This window comes from Petaurus breviceps, unplaced genomic scaffold, assembly GCF_028583685.1.
Source record: "Petaurus breviceps papuanus isolate PSGF00001 unplaced genomic scaffold, PetGlider_PUasm1.0 175, whole genome shotgun sequence".
Classification (NCBI taxonomy): domain Eukaryota; kingdom Metazoa; phylum Chordata; class Mammalia; order Diprotodontia; family Petauridae; genus Petaurus; species Petaurus breviceps.
Genome location: NW_027185764.1, coordinates 51418171 through 51433143, shown reverse-complemented (window position 1 = coordinate 51433143; position 14973 = coordinate 51418171). Strand labels below are relative to the sequence as shown.

Below are 14973 nucleotides of genomic sequence, written 5' to 3'. Positions count from 1 at the left end.
ACATTAACAACAATAATAATGAGAATGGCAATGATGAAAAGGCAATTTTCTCTTTAGGCCAGAGCATTATATTCAAATAAACAAGGGGAGGTTTTGGGTTGTGTGTGTGTGTGTGTGTGTGTGTGTGTGTTTTTACCTTGACTCTGAAGATGTTGCTTGAAAGCATCTGGTCCCACATTTGGTCCTATTTACCAGAGACAGAAAAACTGAATAAATTCCAAAAAACAGCAATTGGCTATGACTAATAAGCCTAATCTGCCTAAGTCTCTGTCAGTGCAGTGAAAACAACTCTTAGGTACTCATTTAATCCCACCAGTCAGCTTTCTGTGAAGGCAAGAAAATAAGAAAACTTAGAGCCAGAGCTACCACTGTCTTATGAGTTTTCTAAATTAGAATTACATTCTGCCTGTTTAGGAAAAATAAAAGGTGGAAGGAACCAGAAACGTGAGCAGAGAATTTTTTAAAAGGATGGGGGGGGGCAGCTAGGTGGCACAGTGAATAGAGCACCGGCCCTGGAGTCAGGAGGTCCTGAGTTCAAATCCAGCCTCAGACACTTAACACAAAAACTAGCTGTGTGACCTTGGGCAAGTTACTTAACCCCAACTGCCTTCCAAAAAGAAAAAAATAAACAAAATAAAAAAGAATAACAAGAGGAATGAACAAACTGTTATGTGTCTTAACTGGCCTGAGAAAATGGGAATGAAAAGGAAAGAAGGGAAATGTGTGTATGTGTGTGTGTGTGTGTGTGTGTGTGTGTATACACGGAGGAGCAAAACAATGGCATAGCATGAAGCTATTGAGGAGAAGAACTTTTAAAGCTGTTACATCAGTCCTAGGCACAACAGTAAATAAACATTTATCCATAACTACCAGTCCCTCTTTGCTCATTTGCTCATTGCCCATGGGTTTTCTGCCTGCTGATTTACTTGGGTCAAAGTTATATAACACAGGTTTCCAGATATGCCCAGAGCACTCTGCGTGAGATTTTCCTAATTGAGGAAGAGAATACTGGCATGACCCTGAGTGAGTGTGTGAGAGGAGAAGTTGGTGCCAAGGCTTTGGAAAGGAGAGACATTCTTGATTTCTTAGAGAGAGACACGCATGTAATTCCAGACTATCTTGGGAATTGACTTCAGGGAGGAAAAAAGAGAAAGACTGTCTTCCAAACCTTTAGGAGAACTTGGCTCCTTGATATAGAACTGATTTCCCAGTTGCCTCCCTAGAGATTTAGGGGAATTTCCCCTTGGGTGAAATCGGGGCTTTTCTCTTGATTGATTGAGATCACATCTTGCTTCCCATTGAAAGAGTTTATTCACTCTTGTGTATTTTCTGGTACATTCTACTCTATATAACTTCTCTCATTTCTGTTTTCTATATCTGCATGAATAAATGGGTTTATTCGCTACTCACTATTTTTGATAGGCTCTTATAAAACCAGTGTTTGGCAGGTTACACCCACCCAGCTGGTCACCTCAAGTCACCTATCTATATATTTAGATATCCTGTGTGGATATACATATCTTACAGGGGTAGCACATACCTCATAGATGCAAGATCAGGGTAGAATTTCAGGACAAGTGGTATGCCCTAGTTTATATCTCAGACTTACATTTTTTTTCCAAGTGCAAAAGGCAAAATTTGGCAACCTTTAGCGATGCATTGCAAAATCATCTGTTCTATTTGGCAATCACTCAGCTAGAGAATTGATGGTGGTATGTGCTAGAAGCTGGGACTGAGGAGGGAGGAGAAGAACAGTCATTGTATAAAAGCTAGAGTGAGAAACAACTTATTTCAGGGCAGGGAGGGAAGGAGGTGATCATAATCATGATTATTAGCACAGAAAATTTTTTTTAAGTTTGTGCCCATCATAAAAGAACTATTGAAATAGGAAATAAATGTGCATACATAGAACCATCTGCTGTAGAATTTTAAGCCACTTGCTTCTTCTATGGCTCTGAGCATTTGAAGTGTTTTGTGAGGGAAACATAAGGCCCAGTACTGAAGTGGCAGAATGCTGACTAATTTCCTTGTTTTTTTCCAATTAGTAACAAAGAGCATATTGTTATGGAAGCATTGTTGGTAGCCATTTGTCTATCTGCAGATTTATTCAGATATATAAGTAGAGGTTTCCAGGACTGACACTTATCATTATAAAAATTACAGGGCTGGCAAATGGTGTCCAATGTATGCCTGCCATTCTTCAATTTCTGAGGTCTACTTTGGTTCAGTTTTGTATGCAGTTAAAATCAGTTTGATAGAGTTTACTATTGTCCAACAGACATCCCACCAACAGAGAATAAACTCACCTTATCTGTAATTGCTAGTTATGTTCTATTAGAGGGATAGGGATAACAGTATAGGGAACAAATCAGTGATGTCATCAGTATAAGGAACCCAGAGATGAAGAAAGTCTCTCTACTATTGCAGGTTAGCAGTTTTTCTGCAGCCTGCAATCTTAAAGAGTGTCAACAATTCTCAAAAATGTGGTTCAGGCATCCTTGGGGACACTTTAGATCCTTTTAGGTGGTCTGCAAGGTAAAAACTATTTTCATAATATTAAGATGCTTTAATTTCTAATACAGTAAATACCAAAAGACAGAATCCATATAAACAAAAGTTTTCTTGGGGAGAATCCTCAATAATTTTTTAAGAGTATAAAAGATTCTGTGATGAAACAGTCTGGACATGGAGAGGTCACAACTTTCCCTGGCTTAGATAGCCAATAAGAGGTTAAGACTTGAACTCAAATCTTCCTGACTCTGTAGTTAGCTCTCCATCCACTATGATGCCTCTCATATCCTATTGAAATCCCTTTTAACTCTCTAAAGAGACAGTATGGTACAGTGTAGATAGCTCTAGATTTGGAGTCAGAAGACCTAAGTTTGAATTCTAGACCTTCCATTTACTATCTGTATAACTGTGAGCAAGTTACCTAATCTCTCTAGGTATCAGTTTCTTCATCTGAAAATTGAAAAATTTAGATTGGATAACCTCTCAAGTCACTTCCAGATCTAAATTTATGAATATGCAAGTGCTGGCACCAATCATGACAGAGCTATTCTCGTTCCTCCTTGATTGAGATTGATTGGTAGGTAGGTTTCTCATTAGCCGGTTATCCTGACAAAAAAAAGTTTTAGAACTTTGGCCTTCACGTTGAGTCCCAAGAGCTCCATGTGAATTGCTGTGGCCCCAGAGAATCTGCTAGCCTATTTTCCTATTTATACAAGAGTCTCCCGTATAGAAAATCTAGCTAACAACAGTGAGCAAAAAGTAGAGGGAATAGAAAAAAACACAAACTTCAGATCCTTGATAAGGGAAATTACAATGTAGCAACTTAACATCGGCCTGAGAATAAGTCATATTTGAACTACATTAAAATATATGGAATAATTTTAAATTACACTAAAATATTAACAATTGTCTCTACTAACTGTATCCTTCAAGTATTACTTTCAAGAGTAGCTTTAAGAGTACTTGATTTAGAGCAAGGTAACCTGGATTCAGATTCTGTCTCTATTCTTTACCTCCATCCTAGCAAGGCATCTCTCCTCTCAGGCCTCAATTACAAAATGAAGGATTTAGGCAAAATGATCATTAAGGTTCCTCTCACCTTCAAGTCAATCAACTGGTGTCTATAAAATACCTACTTTGTGCCAGGCACCAGGAAAAAGAAAAAGACAAGTATACTTTTTGATGGTTTTAAAGGTTTTAAAGAGTTTTCAATGTCAGGGGAATTTGCATGTGGTGCTAAGGATAAGAGAATCATTGGAATTTTATTAAACAAGGTAATGACATGGCCAGACCTGTGCTCTTGTAATATCACTGAACCTATAACATCTTGATTTTGCCCTTGGGAAAATCTTCATAGAAACTACAAAAATTACAAAGATCAAACAATACAAACATTATAGAGACCAAAAAACACCCTAACCAAATCTTATAAAATAAAAAATAAGGGAATTCCTTTCCTTAACCTAGAGAATACAGGGCGATGTGGAAAAATAAAAAAAATTATATAAAATTGAGTCATATGATTCAATTAACTTGCTGTGAATTAAACTGTTACTAAAAGTGGGGAATCAATCTATCAATCAATCAATACATCAACAAGTATCGCTTAAGTATTTCCTAGGTGCTAGGCACTATGCTAAGTATAAATACAATAACACAAAGAGAGAAGCAAAACAGCCCCTGCCCCTAAAGATATTGTATTTCAATGGCGGTGGTATTTAATATGTAGTACAAAAGAATATGCGTGTTTATAGTCACAATGGATATATTATATATGTATATAAATATTAAATAATCATATATGTATTATGGATGTTAATAGAGGTTACAAGATAACCTTAGAAAGGTACAAACCATCAACTAGGCAAAGAGGGTGAAGGACCAAGAAATGTCTCCTGCTGATGGTGATGTGCAAGTTAAGTTCTGAACAAAAGCAAGGATTCCAGGAGGTAAAAGGGAGAAGGGAGAGCATTCTAGGAGTAGGGGGCAGCTAGTACAAAGGACATAAATAAAAGCATGCCCATCAGTTGGGAATGGATGAAGAAGTTATAGTATATTAATGGAATGGAATACTAATGTTCTATAAAAAAATTATGAGCAGACAGATTTCAGGAAAACCTGGAAAGTTTTACATGAACTGAGGTTGAGTGAAGCAAGCAGAACCAGGAGAACATTGTACACAGTAACAGCAACTTTGTGCAATGACCAACTTTGATGGACTTAGCTCTTCTCAGTAATACAATGATCCAAAACAATTCCAAAAGACTCAGGATGGAAAATGCTAACCACATCCAGAGAAAGAACTATGGAGCCTGAATGCAAATTAAAGCATACTATTTTCACTTTTTTGTTTGTTTTTTTTTCTTTCTAATGGTTTTTCTTTTTTGTTCTGATTCTTCTTTCACAACATAACTAATGTAGAAATATGTTTAACATGATTATACGTGTATAACCTATATCAACTTGTTTGCTGTCTTGGGGACAGGGAAGGGAAGGGAGTGAAGGAGGGAGAAAAATTTGGAACTCAAAATCTTACAACAATGAATGCTAAAAACTACCTTTACATGTAACTGGAAAAAAATACTAATAAATGTAAAAAATAAAAATAGTCCTTAAAAATAATAATAAATGAGAGCATTGCATCACATGTGAAAAGCAGAAAGCAGGAGAACATGACTGGTCCCATAGCTCAAGAGGAGAGGAAAAAGTGTGAAAGGACTGAAAGTCTAGGAAGGGACCACGTTGTGAAGAGCTTTTAAAGGCTAATAGAATTTTTAATTCAAATCCAGAGATAATTAAGAGCCACAGGGATTTAAGTGTAGGCTAAGTGTAGGGCCTGATAATGCTCATACCTGCATTTTAGAAATATCACTTTGGTGGTTGTGTTGGTTACAGTGAGGAGAGATTTGAAGCAGGGAAACTAATTAGGAGGGTATGGCTAATTAGTCCAAATGAAAGTTGTTAGGTTTGCACTGGTGTGGTGTCTGTGTGAAGAGAGACAAATATGAGAGGTATTCTGGAGATAGAAACAAGATTTTGCAGTTGATTGGCTATGTAAGGTTAGGAAGAATGGGGGCTCAAGGATAACATTGAGGTTGTAAATAAGGGTGATTAGAAGGATGGTGGTAACCTCAACCATAAAAGGGTGGTTCAGAACAGGGATAGATTAAGAAGAAAGATAATGAATTCTGTTTTGGTCCTATGGAGTTTGCAATATCTCTGGGGCGTCTAGTTTTCAATAGATAGTGGGACACATATCTAAACAAGATGCCGTTTTCAGGACTGCTAATAGGCATTTTCTATAGCACCTCAATTCTGCATTGTCCAAATAGTTGGCACTCCAGGACACAAAAAAGAGTTCACACATCTGTCAGAAGTCATCTTCCCCTCCAATTAGTGCTACAGTGGGAAGGACAAGGACACTTCCTCTAGTGTAGCTGGAAACTGACTGAAGATGCAGCGTCCTCCCACCTCTCAAATTCAGCACTTTCTCCAAGATGAGATATGCCCCATTTGGGGATCACTGGTCAGGTACCCTGATCAAGAAAAGAAACCCAAAGCAGAAAAGGTAACTTAGAACCAGCAGAGCCCTTGCCTTGACCACCATGTTCCCACAACAGTCAGGCTTCTACCTTTCCTCACCCCTCAGGGGAAGATCCAGAGGTCCTTGATGACACCTAGAGAGCTGAAGGCAGACATTATGCTTTGAAGGTCCACCAAGTGGGGCGCTGCTCATGGCTTAGTGTCCAGTGCTATTCGATACAGCCTCCTTTGTGGGATGGAGGTACAATGGACCAACTAGGCTTTGTTGCACCATCTTAAAGTAATAAATGGCTCCCAGATGTGACCAGGCCAACTCAGTGTACATTCCAAGGGGTGCAACCCCCACTATATACATATATATACATATATAATTACACAAGTAATATAAAGAAAGGAAACATTTTTAAGCACCTTCTGTGTGCCAGGAACCATATTAAACTTTACAAATATTATCTGCAAGGTAGGTGCTATTGTTAACCCCCATATCACAATTGGGGAAACTGAGGTTAAGTGACTTGCTCAAGGTGATATAACTATTAAGTGTCCAAAGCAAGATTTGAACTCAGGTCTTCCTGATACCATTCCAAGTGTTCCATCTACTGTACTGTCTAGTTGCCTATGGAATACAAGTCAGTTTTTGATGGGAAAGTACTAACAGTAGGAGGGGTCAGGAAAGGTCACATGTAGAAGGCTGTGCTTGAAGAAATTCAGGGATTCTAAGAAGTATAGAAGAGGAGGGAACATTGGAAGACAATCAGTTCAGAAGCACAAATAAGGAAGATGGAGTTGGGGGGGTGGGGGGAGTGGAGCAACAGTTAGTAGGACAGTGTGGCAGGACCATAGAGTGAGTAGAGAGGAATCCTGTGTAAGAAGATACTTGTCACTTACCGTGGTGCATGACATAAGATGCTAGCAAATTCTGGAAAGATAGAAGGAGCTTGTGTTCTATCTCTGCAGAGACAGAAATAAATCTCTATCTCTCTATCCATATGACATACAGAGCACAGATATCTACCTAGATATCTATAGAGAGATAGAGATGTATGTCCATCTTTAGAGAATTGTAGATATATTTATGCATATCTATCTATAGAGAAATATATATTCATGTATATCTATGGTGTGCATATATATGTGTGTATATACATGTCACATATATGTGTAGGTGTGTGTGTATATAATATATATATACCTACCTGGGGACAGCTAGGTGGTGTAGTGGATAGAGTACTGGGTATGGAATCAGGAAGACTCATATCCATGAGTTCAAATATGCCCTCAGACACTTACTTGGCAAGTCACTTCACCCTGTTTGCCTCAGTTTCCTCATCTGTAAAATGAGCTGGAGAAAGAAATGGCAAACCACTCTAGTATCTTTGCCAAGAAAACCCCAAAATGGGGTCATGAAGGGTTAGAAACATCTGAACAATAACAAATCTATCTATCCAACAAAAGGGCTATTTTTCCCTTAAGCTCTGGCCTTCTATTCCCTTCTAAACTCCTCTGGCTCCTGATTACCTTTAGGAATAATACCAACTCTCTGTTTGCCATTTAAGATTTCCACTACTTGACTCTTTTCTACCTTTCCAGCATCTTCCTAGCATCTTAGACTGTGCCCCACAGTAAGTGACAAGTTTCTATCTTTCATCTATTTATTATCTATCTATCCATCATCTATTGAGACATGTCTATCTAAATCAAACTTCTATACAAGTATCTATCTATCCATCCATCCTCTGTGTATCATAGCAGACTAACTCGGAGATATTTTATGCATTTCTGTAGTTATTTTGAATGGAATTTCTTTTCACATAATTTCCTCTTGGTTTTTATTAATACTGGGGAGGAGAGATCTCAGCCAAATTCATAACACATGAGGTCCTAGGCTAGTGCTTAGCATAGCATCTGGCCCATTGTAGGCACTTAATAAAACTTGTTGATGTGACTTGATTAGAACATGAGAAAGTATAAGATAGAGCCCCTCAAAAGTGAATATTGCCCACTGACTAAACACTGAGAATTACTGCATGGAATAAAGGGTGACTGATTTCTCAGCTAATTCTAAGGGGAAGGGATTGACCAGTAGAATGTTGACTTACTGGCTTCCAAAATCACATGCCTCTTCCAGGGAAGTGGAAATGGACCTTGTCTATGGCAGGTCCTGCAAGGTCTTAATTTCTTAACACTCCACAGACTTGGAAGAGGAGATAGAAGGGGGAGAAGGGATGGGTAATTATCCAGAGCCATCACTGACTTTCTCAAGTTAGCAGCCAGCACTAACACTATGCAGTTTTCCAGGAAATAGTCTTTCCTTGCATACTAGTCCAGGGACTCCAGCCAGCAACAATAGCAACAGAGAAGAGCTAGTAATACTCCACTAACTCCCATTTGCTCCCCTGAACCTCAAACAGTAGTTCTTTTTCCTATTAAGAATGTTACATTAGGGGTGGCTAGGTGGCACAGTGAATAGAGTATTTCAGAGTATTGGGCGAATACTGGAGTCAGGAAGACCTGGGTTCAAATCTGGATTCAGACACATTTACTAGCCATGTGACCTTGGGCAAGTCACTTAACCCCAATTTTCCTGCCTTCCCCACTCCAAAAAAAAAGATACATTGACTGTGTGCTCCTTGAGAGCAGGGGCCATCTCTTGCCTTTCTTTATATTTTCAGGGCTTAGCACAGTTCCTGGCACTTAGTAGGTGTTTAATAAATGCTTCCTGACTATCTAATTGATAGATCTATGGTTCTCTATTTGAAGAGAGGACTGCTCTGGCTGAGAGCCAGTAAACTTCCACCAGTAACAAAGGAACTGCCATCTTCCTGAGGGAAAATTAGGTGGATTTTCTTTTAATATAAAGTTGTTGGGATAATTAAAGCAAAATAAAACATTAATTTGAACCCCATTTAATTTGAGTTTGAGATAATTTGGACAGCAGTTGAACTAAGTAATACTTTTGCATTATCTATGCCCTATATATCCTATCGAACTTTGATTTTGATAATAAAATATTAAATAAAATAATAAAATAATTATAGTATTGTCTCATAAAACAGTGTTCTTGCATCCACATTATTATGTGCCTTTAGAGGCAAGCATACCTTATTTAAAAATACTTTTGGACTGTCTTCTTGTTGGTCCAAGTTATGTCTACCCTATATAAAATTCTTCGGAATAAACAATATTGTTGTGAAATTTTACTATAGTAATTAAAATTGTAATGAGTAGTTCTAAACTACTGAAAAGAATATATTGTTTTCTAGAGCTTAAGAAAAAGCCATTTACATGTAAAGGATAATTACAAATGATTATTACCTTTTCATTAGCTTAGCTCTAAATCCCATTAGACTATATTTCGTTGATTTAATTTGAATCTACATGTACTTCAGAATAATAATATAGGTATTCTTTAATTGATATCATTGTCAGTAATTCATTCTGAGCTTCCCCTTCCCCTAATACTCTGAAAGTAAAATTGTTGTATACTGTCTGCCATTTCTGTGATGGCTTTTTCCTGAGTCTACCCTAGAGACGATTTGCCAATTTCCCTTGCACTCATTTTACATGTGAGAAGAAATAATGATAATGCTAACACTTACATAATGCTTTAAGACTTTCAAAGCATTTTACTCACAACATCCATATGTAACACGAGTATTATTCTTGTAGCACCTGAGTGCACACCTCACCCCAACTCTCACAGCCAATACCCCAAAGATGTACCAGGAGCTCCCACCATGTTAAGCTTTACCTATCAACCAGAGAATACAATTATTTCAAAACAATGTCACTTTAACAGCAAAGGAAGAAAAGTGGATATATGTGGATGGGAAGAATGGATACATGTAGGAAGCATGCATTGGAAGGGTACACACTTAGAGAACACATGTTGCTAAGGTATACATATGAAGGGCCACAAAAAATAGGGGACTTCTTACGTGGTCAGGGTATAGAGATAAATAGCATGCACATAGGGGATATATGTGGCCAAAGTACATGCATCAAGGGAACATACGGCCAGTTGATTGTGCAAATATTATTTCCGTACCACTTAGGAGAGGAGGAGAGGGAACCCTGACATTCACAGTATATCTTCAGACAAATCAATACAGAGAGCCCCAGTCAATCTGTTTAGTTTCATTAGTCAGCCAGATGACAAAATTAGTTCAAAGTAAAGGTTTATTGGTGTTTGTTTGTTTTTTAATAAAGAGAAACACATGTAGGAACATGAGTGGTCAGAGGACATGTAGAAGGGAGACACCATGGAAGAGACAATACTTATCTCCAGCACTCCAGGGATGCCTTTGTCTCCTGGTAACATCACAGCACAGTTCCCATTGGTCTCCCCTGGAGTGAGCTTGGTGTGTCGTCTATGCTCAATGTGTGGCGATGGCATGTACTATTTGCTGACTGCTGCTCTCTATTTACCTTAGTGGCCACTGTCTGATGGTGGTCCTCTGCTTCAGGCATTGCTTCTTGCCAGTGTCTGTGCATAAGGCTATAAAGATTTCCTCTTCTTCCAGTTTCTGTATTCAGTTGGAGTCCTTTTCTGAGGAACTACTTTCCCAAAAGAGAGTGGGCCCTACCATTTTTTATTTTAGCTTAAAGCCCAGGATTTAAGCTATAACTCTTTTAGAAAGGCAAACCCTAAAATATCCAGTCATTAGACTAGAAGGGAAAAAACTTTAGTGGCTTTTCCTTCCATACAGAAAGTCATCTGTTAACAGATCCTTGGCTGAAATAGACCTTTACTTTTCAAAGGGAAGATTCCTCACTCTAGGTGCCAAACTCTTTGGAATACAGAATAATCCTAGTTAACTAGTGCCCACAAGCCTAAATCTATTTTTCAACCTCTGCTTTCTATTCACTAAGGGCAGGATCTCTGTTAGAAGCCTCCCTTTGACTATGGTGAGTAACTCTTTATGAGCCCCCGTTTAATGTCCAGTTGCCAAACCACGTGCAGTTTACATTTCTTTAGAGGTTGTCCATCCAACACACTGCCAAGGGGGTCTCTGGGTCCAGAGACCCCTATTTTTTCAAGCCCAAATATTTGGGAGCTCCCATGCAAATGAAGGCAAGGAAGGAAAAGCCCCGAGACAAACACTAAACCCAAGGGGAAAGGTCACTGTCTTCCTCCTTTCATCTTCCTATTTTTAATAAAAACAACCATAAAATAACAACTAGCATTTTATATAGCACTTTAAGGTTTGTAAAGTGCTTTACAAATTTTATCTTATTTCATCCTTCTGACAATCTTGGTAGTCAGATTCTATTGTTTTCCCCATTTTATAGATGAGGAAACTCAGATGGGGGAAGGTTATGTACATGATTTGTCCAGGGTCAAACAGCTAAGCCTCTTACCTATGTTATTTCACGTGGTCCTCCCAACAACCCTGTGATGTAAGTGCTAGTATTTTCCCTATTTGACAAATGAGGAAACTGAGGCCAACAGAGGTTAAGCCCAGGGTCACACAGATAGTCAGTGTCTGAGGTGGGATTCAAACACAAGTGTTCTTGATTCTGCCACCTACCTGCCTATGGACTTTGCAAATAGTGAAGTTTTTTATAGTTGTTAGTTGCTATTGTCCTTGTTCTTGTTCTTTGCATCTGTCAATAAATTTTACTGAATGAAATGCCTGAAGTCATTTGACTAATAAGTGTCAGAGCTAGGCTTCAAACCCAAATTACTTGATCCAATGCTCTTTTCACTATGACAGATACAAAGGTGTTACTTACCGAAAGCAGTTCCATGAAGAACAAAATCCCAAACTCTGGCAAAGTCCATGCCAACCCAACTTAGTAGCTGGTCTGAGTTTGCCCACAAGCCACTGTGGTTGCAAAGTAGCATAACCAAAGGTACGGGCACCTAGAGAACCCCAAAAGCTCCTGCTATTGGCTTGCATGACCCTGTAAGTGACTGGAGCTTCAGGAAGCGTCACCTGCAGATTCCTGAGGGCTAAAACCTTCAATGTGCTTTTTCATTTAGTGTCCCTAAAAGTATAGCTATTCATTGGAAACACTATTCCAGAAAGGGCTGTGACTTATAATTGTGGTTAAGGTATGTTATGAATATCAATCATTTGTCTCCAGGGATTTTCTTTATCATATGCACACTCTGCAAAATACATTAAGTTTGTAATCAGAAGACCCGGTTTCAATCCCATTTCTGTCACTTACAAACTATGTCACCTTGGATAAGTCACATTACTTCTATGACCTTCATGCCAATCTATTAAATGAAGAGATTAGACTAGGTGACTGGCCCATGGGATCACAGAAAATGATTCTGCTAGAGCTGGAATCATGGGGCCATGTTTCTTTCTTTGGTCTCTACAAGGCCCAAAACACTAAGTTTTGCCCTGGTGTCTGCTGACACACTGGTGTTTATAATTTGGTGTCATAGTTTCTCTGATTTTAATGTATTTCTAAATTTAGAGTAAAATCTGATCATTGACACAAAAAGTCATGCATATATTTTACTATACTTTTGGACCAGGGTTTGCAAATGACTCAGGAAGCTCCAGGAATTGAGGAGTCAGAGCCAGCCAGGAAAAAATGGAAGAAAATGGGCTCATAATAATAATAACAAACATTTATGTAGCATCTATGTGCCAAGAACTTTACAAATATTATCTCATTTGATCCTTGCAACAACTCTGAAAGGTAGTTGCTATTATTATCCCCATTTTACTATTGGGAAAACTGAGGCGGACAGAGGTTAAGTCACTTGCATGGGGCAAGCTAGTAAGCTACAGCTAGTATGTGTCTGAGTGGAGATTTGAACTCAGGTCCTCCTCACTCTTTCTACTTGGCCACCTAGCTGAGTTAAGATCTGGCTGGGTATAAGAACTTGAAGCTTCTCCCTTTCCTCCCATTTCCTCAAGCACAACATATTACAATATAGCAATAAATATAAATATGAATTATATTTAATTTATTAAATATTTTTTAAATGCCAAAATTATTCAGTTCTGGTACCATCTGCTCCATTCCTAATCCATGGGATTACTCATCCTGGACAATTTAGAAGATTCCAAACCTCCTCAAGTTATCCATCTCTCCCTTAAACTTAACCTAGTTTTCTATTCCCTTATCTGACCAATCCCAAATTCCCAAACTAGGAAAAGGAGCCCAGATGGCTCCAAGGTCCTTGTGGTATTCCCACCTACTCCATCTCTGTCAGTTTTATTCCTCCAAAGACCATTCCCCACAAGCCATGCAAGGTTTTAATCTGCTGTTGGGTGTACTCAAAGCCAGAACGAACAAAGCTAGTGCATATACATATGGAAAGTCAGAAATGTCATTAGGTGGGTGATAGAAGATTGTCTTGAGCCCCCTGAACTTAGCTTTGGTGTAGCAGTTACAAAGGCTGTTGGCTTATCTAAACTACTAAAAAGGTTAATACGGAAATACTAAAAAAAGTTAATACTACATACTAAAAGGGTTCATATTAGAAGGGTAGCACCTACTTCCCAGGGTTGTTGTGAGGACTAAGTCAATCAACCAACCAACCAACATTTACTAATTCCCCGCTGTATGCCAGGCACTGTGCTAAGTTCTGGGGACACAAAAAGGAACAAAAGACAGGTCCTGTGCTCAAGGGGCCTACAAGCTAATGGGAGAGGCAACATGCAAACAAATACATACAAAGCAAGCCAAATGTTGTTGTTTAGTTGTTTCAATCCTTCCTGACCCCATTTGGGGTTTTCTTGGCAAAGAAACTGACAGTGGTTGGCCATTTGCTTCTCCAGCTCATTTTATAGATAAGGAAATTGAATCAAACAGGGGTAAGTGACTTGCCCAGGGTCACACAGCTAGTAAGTGTCTGAAGCTGCATTTGAACTCAGGTCTTCTTGACTCTAGGCCGGGGTGGGGAACCTACAGCCTTGAGGCCACTTGTTACCCTCTAGGTTCTCAAATACAGCCCTTTGTCTTAGCATGCCAAAGGATTTTGGAAGGTCCCTGAAAAAATGTAGAGGAAAACATCCTCTACATTTTTCAGGCTGCTGGAAAACCTTTGGCATTTCTACAGGCAGGTTCTGCAGGCCTGCTCTAGAAGTATTACTGACATTAAAGCTTATAAAAAATGAGGCAGGGGCAGGTAGGTAGCACAGTGAATAGAGCACCGGCCCTGAAATCAGGAGGACCTGAGTTCAAATGAGGCCTCATATACTTGACACTTACTAACTGTGTGACCTTGGGCAAGTTGCTTAACCCCAATTGCCCTGCCTTCCCCCCCTTAAAAAAAAATGAGGCAAAGAATTAGCTCTGGAAGGAAGGAAGGAAGAAAGGAAGGAAGGAAGGAAGGAAGGAAGGAAGGAAGGAAGGAAGGAAGGAAGGAAGGAAGGAAGGAAGGAAGGGAGGAAGGAAGGAAGGAAGGAAGGAAGGAAGGAAGGAAGGAGGAAGGGAAGAAGGAAGGAAAGAAGAAAAGATCTGAGATGGAAGACTCTCAGGGTTTCTGGCCAGAACAGAAATAATTATTATTATTATTTACATTCATTCTCAGCCTTAATCACCTATGGGCACTGCCTTGGTCAAACTGAAACATGTTAAAGACCTTAGCTTAAAAAGGGCAAGGTCTCCCACTACATCCTAGGCCATCTCCAGTTGTCCTGATCCAGATGGCTCCAAAGGAAAAAGTGAAGTAGATTCACATCCCTCCCTCACTTAAATCCAATTCACTCGCATGTCACAGCATCACTTTCCTGATGTCATGGTCCTCTTTGAGAACAAAGGACAAACAGCAACAGCAGCATTCCTGACATATAAGGACCTATACTCTTCTCAACAACAGTGTGTGCATTTGTTAAAGAGTGTAATCCAGATTTATGGGGGAAATGTTTTGTTGCTACTTTTCTTACTATGCTTGTTCAGTATGCCTTTGCCTTAAATTAATTGTGTCCTCTGACTAACTAGTAA

General features: G+C 39.0%; 1 long non-coding RNA gene across 1 annotated transcript in view; it reads right to left on the bottom strand.

The window, feature by feature from the left end:
• LOC138159127 (uncharacterized) overlaps positions 1 to 14973 on the bottom strand; it is a 57908-nt gene that overhangs the window by 8316 nt on the left and 34619 nt on the right. Inside the window, exon 2 of the long non-coding RNA XR_011167815.1 lies at positions 137 to 184. This is a non-coding gene — a long non-coding RNA (uncharacterized lncRNA). The remainder of the gene's footprint in view (positions 1 to 136; positions 185 to 14973) is intronic.